Here is a 9,367-nt window from a genome sequence, read left to right on the forward strand (position 1 = left end):
TCAGATTAGATTAGATTATTAGATCACCAGCAAGTGATGTATTTGTTCCGGAAGCTGCAGCACTGTATTCGGGACTGACATTTTCTTTTTATAAATCTTTTTTATTATCTATTTTTGTCCACAAGAAAAACATACAAATACAATAGAAACAAGTTCCTACACTCCCCTCCCTACCCCCTCCACCCGCCCAAAGGGCTACTCCTGCCCCAATGGCTGCTCCAATCCATCCTAGGTCAATCGCATCGATTAGCTACAAGGACTCTTTATCAGTCAAGTTATGCAAGCCGTGGTCCTCAAAGCTAACTGAACTTTTGGGGACAGTTTCTATTTAGATAAGTAAGTTCAAAAAGATGAAGTGAATCAACATTTTGACCCATTCATTGACCATTAGGAGTTGCACTTGTATCCAATGTAGAATCAAAAGATGTTTAGCATAAAAGCACAGTATGTTCCAAAGTGCAACCCGAAGAACCCCTGGCCTGAGATAATATAAGTGTCCCTCAATAGACAAGCCTTTGGTGTAACAATTGACAACCACCAAAAACTTTACTTAGCACCACCCTGACTTGCGACCAGAAAGTAACTAGTGTCTGACATAACCACAGCATATGTAAAGAATAACCAACAGCCTCAGCACAGTGGGAGCATCGTACGACTCTGCCAGGGTACATTTGTGCCAGTCTCAGAGGGGTATAATAGACCCTAAAGATAAATTTAGTCTGGATCAGTTTATCTCTGGCTGAAATCAACACCTCGTTGCCATACTCTAATAGGTTCATCCAATCCTCCTCCTGCAAATCAGGGACATCCTCTCTCCACAACTTCAAACACATTGTTTTCTGGCGAGTGTACTGGCTATGCCCTGATCAATGTCACACTGAAGTACTTGACAAATCTATTTGCCCTGAAGAAGGGAGCTGTGTGTATCAAAACATTGGCTGTCTGCATGAGTAAAGTATATGAAAATTGAGGAAGTTCCAGCCTTGCCGTATTGTACAGACTAATAGAGGGGTGCGGTTAGTCAGCAGAAACTTTTGGCTCAAGCACATCTGTTATGTCCCATTGGCCTAAGCCAAAAGTGTGGGGGTTGAACACAATTGCTTAGAAAGTTTGAATACAGGCTGGAGCTAATACCTATTCAGTAATAAGTCATAGCTAAATAGTTATTTGGGTTGGAAAAAAAAAAAAAAAAAAAGATGCATCCTTTGAAACTCAAGTCCATGGGAAACACTCCCCAATGCTCCAGGGTGACCTAAGGGCACCCTGTGTGGCTGCAGCTCCGAAGCACTTTGAGTACAACAGAAGAAAAGTGCTATATAAGTATTAACATTCCATTTCCACCGCTCATAGAGGCAGGTTGGTACAATGGCCAAGCTCTGTACCTTATGGGGGCCCATTCTTGTTGCACATGCCACTGGTGATGTGAGAGGGGAAATACCCCCATGGGATGCTATACCCCACTCATAGAGGCAGGTAGGTACAATGGCCCAAGCTCTGTACCTTGTGGGTGCCCATTGTTGCTGCACATGCCGTGGGTGATGTGAGAGGGTAAATATGGGATGCTATACCCCACTCATAGTGGCAGGTAGGTACAAAGACCTGAGCTATGTACTGTGTGGGTGCTCATGCTTGCTGCACATGCCACTAGTGACATGAATGTGAACATACCCCCATGGGATGCCATCTTGCACGCAGTGCTCAGTCTTGCTGCACATGCCATGGGTGATGCGAGAATAGACATACCCCCATGGGATGCCACCCTTCACTCATAGTGACAGGAAGTACAATGACCTGAGCTCTGTACCTTGTGGGAGCCCATTCTTGCTGCACATGCCACTGGTGACATGAAAGTGCACATATCCCAAGGGGAGCCATCTTCCAGCCTCTACACCAGGGGTCTCAAACTCAATTTACCTGGGGGGCCGCAGGAGGCAAAGTCAGGATGAGGCTGGGCCGCATAAGGAATTTCACAATCGTGGCACATCGCCGCCTCTGCCCGCCCCTCTCACTCTTCCTTCACAGAGAGGGGCGAGGAGAGGCGGCGATTGACGTCAGGAGGGGCAGAGCTGAAGCTGAAAGCTCTGCCCCTTCCAGGAAATGCTGGCGGATTGCCCCCCGGGCGATTTGGGGGCTCTGCAGCCCTCGTTTAGCGGCAGGGACGCGGCGGATTACTTGGGAGCACTGAAGCGAACTATAAGGAAGTTTTTGCCAGCGAGGGCCACAAAATATTGTATCGAGGGCCGCAAATGGCCCGCGGGCGGCGAGTTTGAGATCCCTGCTCTACACCATTGCAGGTTAATGGGGGGAAGAACAGCAGGCCTTGATCAATGAGAGCCTCAACAATGCCTTCAGCATTAGGGGAACCTGCAGGACATTAGTACTGCAGTGGTGTAATTTGTAGCAATGCAGGAGAGTGAACATGCCTATTTAAGTGGGCAGTGCACTCATATGTGCTAACACAGTGTGAACAAGGTTATACTTCTGAGCCCAGTTGTAATAAGAGAGCCTACATCAATACAGATCCTTGGATCCCAGTAGCCTATCTGTATAGTATGGATATGCTGTAGCCCTCTATTGTGTCTGCTACACTCAGGAGTAGATGGCATTCTATCCACGGACTGGATAAAAAAAAAAAACGTACCTGCTGTGTTTGTTCATTCTGATCATGTAATAGACAAAACCGGACACTATACATTGGACATCTGAATGCACAGGTCCAGCAGCAGACCCAGTGTGAGCAGAGCATTAAGGTGCATACACACATCCAATCGTGTATGGCAAATAAAGGTTACCATGTAGTATGAGAGCTTACCTACACAATCTGCTCAAAGAATACAAAATCTGCTGGCCCTCACGAAAGTCGTAAAACTGGCCAATCAAGTTTGGATGTGTGTACCAGGCTTTACAAATACCTAGCCAAATGTTCATCTGATCATGTAAAGCAGCAGCAGCCCTCCCTTCAGGTTCACTGTACATTTGCCTGCAAGCTGGAATTGCTTGCATCTCTTTGCCCATCTCTATAAGTCTATATGCCACTTTGCCTGTGCCTTCCTGATAAAGTTCTGTGTGTCCTACCCAGCAGTCAGGTCAGTCCAGGACTTCTATACCTTTGGCTCATTGTGGGTGGTGTGTAGATCCATATGGTGCCTGAGCCCAGACCGATATACAGAGTAAGGATGGTTAAAGGGAACTAGAGGTGAGAGGGATATGGAGGCTGCCATATGTATTTCCTTGTAAACAATGCCATAGGGTAATTACACATTTACAGATATTGTTTACAGTCAGGGCCAACAAACATTTACAGACATTGTTTACAATCAAGCATGAGAATTGGGAAGCAAGAGATACAGGGAAATAATGTGGGAAGAGGGCCTGAGTTTAGAAATTGAACAGCTTGGGGAAAGAAGGTATTCCTGTGCCTGGAAGTTTTGCTGGGGATAGCTTTGTAACAGGGGCCTGATGAGACAAGAGTGAAGTAGCACCAGTTGGGGTGGGAGGGGTCATTCATTATTCTGATGGCCCTGGTCCTCATTCTTAACCCTCTGGGGGATAATCCCGAGCTGAGCTCGGGGTAAGCCGCCACAGAGGATTTCTCAGGCCCTGGTGGGCCGATTTGCATAATTTTTTTTTGTTGCACGCAGCTAGCACTTTGCTAGCTGCGTGTATATACCGATCGCCGCCGCTCCACGCTGATTCGCCGCTACCCGACGTGCCGCGCCGCCCCCCCCCCCCCCCCCCAAGACCCCGTGCGCACCCTGGCCAATCAGTGCCAGGCAGCGCTGAGGGGTGGATCGGGACTCCCTCTGACGTCACGACGTCGATGACGTCATCCCGATCGTTGCCATGGCAACGGGGGAAGTCAAACAGGAAATCCCGTTCTGAACGGGATTTCCTGTTTGCTTTGATTGCCGGAGGCGATCGGAGGGGGTGGGGGGATGCCGCTGCACAGCGGCTATCATGTAGCGAGCCCTGGGCTCGCTACATGATTTAAAAAATAAAAAAAATTTAAAAATAGTGCTGCGCCACCTCCTGGGCGATATAATTGTATCCCCCAGGAGGTTAAAGAGACTCTGTAACAACATTTTCAGCCTTATTTCTTCTATCCTACAAGTTCCTATACCTGTTCTAATGTGGTCTGTATTACTGCAGCCTTTTTTAGTTGCACTGTCTCTGTAATATATCCAACCTTCTTTTCTTTGTCAAGCTTTGTCGACCCAGGGAGGAATGGGCTGCCTCTGCTGTGATAGGGAGAAGTTATGCACGCCCCCTCCATGCCACCTGAAGGCTGTGTGTGTGCTTTGTTTATCCCTCACAGACAGGTCTCTGCTCTCAATATCAGCTTGTCTGAGGGGGGAGGGAGCTGCCCATGCAGAGAAACTGTGATAATTCCTGACTGCAGTGCAGAAAATTCACTATGTAATAAAAACGTAGTATAGTGTGTGTGTAATGTAAAATATATATATATATATATATATATATATATATATATATATACACATACATACACACATATACATATATATACACACACACACACATTTTTATTAGGTGAATTTAAAAGCCAGGATCACGGCAGGGAGCAGCAGAAACGGCAAAGAGGGATCCAGGAGATCACAGTGACTTGATTGGTATGTTTTTTATTGTACAAATCGGACAGTACAGGTCCTCTTTAACGTGTGCAGGAGATATAGTGGGGACAGGGAGGTTCCAATTATCCTCTCTGCAGCATTAGTGACCCTTTGTGTCTATCCCTTGTGGAAGCTCCAACGTGCCACAAAGCGATGGAGGAGCAGAAGATTGATGCTACGGTGGAGGAGTAGAAGCTGCTCGGTAGTTCCCACGGCATTCCAAATGTTTTCAGGTGGGGCAGGAAAAACAGACTTTGCTGGTGTTCTCTCCTCATCTTTGTTTGATCAGATTGTTTGTGATGGTAGTGCCCAGAAATCAGACGTGTTGTACTTTGGTGACCTCAGTGCATTCAATGGAGACTGGGATAAATGTGGGGTTGTTCTTTCTAAAGTCTAATACTGTATTAGTTTTATAGATTTTGCTGTGCAGTTGGTTGTCCTTGAACCATTTGCAGATTCTCTCGATCTGGTTGTGGTACACTGCTCTCCCCTTTTCAAGCTGCATAAATGTGTATGCGTTCAATATCATTGGCATCTTATTGGCCGACCCTAATGCACAGGTGTTTTTATATAGATTCAGCAGAAGTGGTCACATGCCCAATGCAGGCTCGTAACTCAAGAAGTATGGAGCAGCTGGATTGGTGCCACTTGGTAAGCTGCACACAGAAGTGTGTTGGGAAGGTAGCTGAGAAGGTAATTCTATTTATTACAATTATGGAATAATGCGAAAACAGAATAATACAGAAAGACATCCAGCCCTGATTTAAAAGAACACTTAAGTAAAAAAAAAAAAAAAAATGTTTTACTCGCCTGGGGCTTCCAATAGCCCCCTGCAGCTGTCCGGTGCCCTCGCCGTCTCCCTCCGATCCTCCTGGCCCCGCCGGCAGCCACTTCCTGTTTCAGTGACAGGAGCTGACAGGCTGGGGACGCGAGTGATTCTTCGCGTTCCTGGCCACAATAGCGCCATCTATGCTGCTATAGCATATATCATACACCATATAACAGCATAGAGGGTGCTAATGTGTCTGGGAACGCGAAGAATCACTCGCGTCCCCAGCCTGTCAGCTCCTGTCACCGAAACAGGAAGTGGCTGCTGGCGGGGCCAGGAGGATCGGAGGGAGACGACGAGGGCACCGGACAGCTGCAGGGGGCTATTGGAAGCCTTAGGTGAGTAAAACTCATTTTTTTTTTTTGACTTAAGTGTCCCTTTAAAGTCAATGGGAACCGTGGGATAAAAAAAAAAAAAGCCAGATACTTACTAAGGGGAAGGCTCTGGATCCTAATGAGGCTTCCCTCTCCTCTCCTGGTACAGCGATGGCTCCAGTGTTTGAATCCCCCGCCGCGGGGGACTTCCGGAGCTGAGTACTCCCGAAGAAAGGCGGCTTCATGCTGTGCACAAGCTAGTGTGGGTGCTCGCACGTGCGCAGTATGGAGCGGCACGTCTTTGGGAGCACTCAGGCTCCCAAAGACTTTCCAAAGCCTCCTTCGGCAGCGAAGCGAGCAGTATTTGACTGAATTGGTCGAACACTGCTCCTGGGGACAGCACTGCACCGAGGGCACCGGGAGAGAAGACGGACGGCTCATCAGGACACAGAGCCTTCCCTCTCCTTAGGTAAGTAGCTGGCTTTTTTTTATCCCACGGTTCCCATTGACTTTAAGGAGTGGTAAAAATAAGTAGACATTCCCTGTACACTGTCCCTAAATATATGGCATTGTGACTGCCAAAGAGCAAGATAAATAAATAGCGCAGCTTTGCAAGCTGTAATTTATTCAGTATGTGCAGAAAAGGATAATAGAAAATAATCACAGACTAGCCATGGAAGGCCAAAGTTTTATTATACTGGAAATCAGCTCAATTTTTGCAACCACCTCCATAATTCAGCTATTCTGGTTTAGGGGACCCAACAGGAAATCTTATAGGGAAATTCAGCTAACGTGATTGCGTGACTGCTAGGTTTCAGATTGGCTGTCATAAACTACACCCACACTATTCAGCCATTCACAACGCTTCATGCTGTAAGAGGGTGCTGTGATTGGAGAACTGCTCCCTATGAGGTTTTCTGCTGGGTCCCGTAAACTAGACTAGTGCCAAATAGTGTGCGCAAAAAGTCCTATGGGGTGCTATTCAACCAATCACCTTCGTGGAATTTCCCTATGACGTTTCCAGCTGGGTCACAAAAACCATACTAGTGCCAAAAAGCATGCTTTTTAAGTGTCTTAGTGTAAACCAGCCCTTAGTCCCTTCTCCTTCCAACTCTTATGTGCTCCTCTCACTCTGGTCCCCTGTCCTACTCCTCTCCACTCTGTATGCCCCTCTGTTTGTCCACCTCCTATCCACCCCACCTGGTACCCTGTCGTCTTCATCACCGCTATGTACTTATCTCATATCCCAACTTTGTATTTCCTCAAGCCTTGCCCTCAGTCCTCCCCATTCTCATAGTGTCACCCCTCACGCCCATTTTGCTACCCTGTAAAACCCCTGCCACCTTGTGCTCTGTTTAAAGTGGACCTGAACTCTTGCACAGGACAGAAGGAACACAGAGAAATGCACCCTGTATGTATTTAGAGAGTATTGCCTGTCTGATTTCTCTTCATCTGTATCTAATAGATAGAAGATGTTATTTGATCCCTCAGCTGTATCAGCTGCCTGCCACGGCAGATAGCTAAATGGTAAACACAGGAGGTTAACAATATGTCTGCATCCATGAAAGCAGGAAGTAGACACACTGCAAATTTATTGCAGGATGTGTATCTGTAACAAATACATTGCTTATGCTGTTGTTTATCTTTTAGAGTAGAGAGAAAGATCTGAGTTCAGGTCCACTTTAACCTGGTCCATCCCCAATGTGCTCCAACCACCCCGATTCCTTATAAGACCCATCTCTAATATCAGGGTTGTGTAGTCGGAGTTGAAGCAATTTTGGGTACGGGAATCAGGTGATTTTTGTACCCACTCCACAGCCCTGGTAAGTATTACACTAAGGAGTCGGAGTAATATTGGGTACCTGAAGTAGGAGGTTTCATAAACTGAGGAGTCAGAGGATTTTTGTACCAACTCCGCAGCCCTGGTAAGTATTACACTAAGGAGTCGGAGTAATATTGGGTACCTGAAGTAGGAGGTTTCATAAACTGAAGAGTTGGAGGATTTTTGTACCAACTCCACAGCCCTGCCCAATATGTGCAGCCCTACTCAGCTCCACAGCAATACTTCCCTCGCCCACCTGTCCCACACATATACAGCTGCATGCTGCTCCTCCAACCCAAACCCACTCACCTGTTCTAATCCCTCACCCTTCCCAATGGGCCTGGACGTGCTAGCCTCCCTCTGCTCTGGCAGGAGGGCTGTATGACATATACAGGTCCCAGTGGAGGCCTTCCTCTCCCCCCCTGGCTACCCTGTAGTGTCAGCCCCCGGCACGGCTCCCCCGCCTGGGCACACAGGCAAGCAATGCAGAAGCACGAACCGCTCCACTCACCGTTATCACGGCAGAAAACAACCGACAACTGCAGTACAGCTAGCCGCCTACAGCCCAACCGGAAGCGCTTCGCCCGCAGCGGAAGTGACGTGGGGCCAGGTTTTTCCGGAAGTAGAAGGATGCAGCAGAGTGGTCCGCTGAGAATGACGTCACGTAACCCGGAAGAGGTCGGTCGTGCAGAGTGCAGTGCAGACAAAATTAGGTCACAAGAACAAGTCTTCCCTATGAGTGATCATTTTTGAGAACGGCCGCGATCCCGATAATGTTGAAGTTGGAGAATTCTCTGCTTTGTCTATGTGATGCACTGACCATGCTGCACTTATTATGGGCTATTGTTACATGCAGAGCAGGATCATCCACTAGGCAACCTAGGCAGGTGCTTGGGGCCTAGTGGGTGACAAGGGGCCCACCTGCCACCTTGTCTGACCTCTCTCCATTTCAGCTTACCAAAAAGACAGCAAGGGCACCCAAATCTACCTTGCCTAGAGCCCCATTACATCTTCATCTCTGGTTACATGGCGGTGTAATGGTTAGCCTTGCAGCGCTGGGTTCCCAGTTTGATTCTCAGCCAGGTCAACATCTGCGAAGAGTTTGTATGTTCTTCCTGTGTCTGTGTGGGTTTCTTCCGGGCACTCTGGTTTCCTCCCACATCCCAAAAACATACAGATAAGCTAGTTGTCTTTCCCCTGAAACTGGCCCTAGACTAGGATACATACACTGCACGATACATACATAGACATATGTCTATGGTAGGGATTAGATTGTGAGCCCCTCTGAGGGACAGTTAGTGGCGAGACAATATATTCTCTGTATAGCGCTGCTTTAGATGTTGGCGCTATATAGGTACTAAATAATAATGTCACAAGTTAAACTAAACCAGTGTCTGTGGTCTCTGGATGAAATGACACCTGAAGTGAGAATGATATGGAGGCTGACATATTTATATCTTTTTTTAATGAACCGGAGGGGAATAAAAAAGTGAAATATCCAGGTAGAAGGAAGCCTTTGGATCCTCCGTAGGCTGCCCTTGACCTCACCATTGCTGCACAGGGGCCCTCTTAACATATCCGACTAGAGTTTTGTTTAAAATGTTCTTGTGGTTGCTCACCCTGCCATATATGAGCATGGCCGTGCTTGCAAGGTACAGCTGTGCTCGTACACAAAGAGGAACACATCTGCGAACTGTCAGGGTTGGAACACACCAGGCAGAAACGATAGCGTTGTGGAAAACGCACAATGCAAGTCAAAGGCCGCATAAAAAAA

General features: G+C 47.4%; 1 protein-coding gene across 4 annotated transcripts in view; it reads right to left on the bottom strand.

Annotated features, from left to right (window-relative positions):
- The window catches only part of SUPT5H (SPT5 homolog, DSIF elongation factor subunit), a 65,655-nt gene extending 57,465 nt beyond the window's left edge, over window positions 1–8,190 (bottom strand). For 3 of the 4 annotated variants that reach the window (XM_068250460.1, XM_068250459.1, XM_068250457.1), the window contains exon 1: window positions 8,105–8,190. The gene's annotated coding sequence lies outside the window, so the exon portion shown is untranslated. Of the gene's footprint in view, window positions 1–7,902; window positions 8,001–8,104 lie in introns of those variants that run through there. The other variant, XM_068250458.1, reaches the window with a different exon arrangement.
- Window positions 8,191–9,367: the final 1,177 nt, after the last annotated feature.

The sequence above is a fragment of the Hyperolius riggenbachi genome, chromosome 8 (genome assembly GCF_040937935.1).
Source record: "Hyperolius riggenbachi isolate aHypRig1 chromosome 8, aHypRig1.pri, whole genome shotgun sequence".
NCBI classification, from domain to species: Eukaryota; Metazoa; Chordata; class Amphibia; order Anura; family Hyperoliidae; genus Hyperolius; species Hyperolius riggenbachi.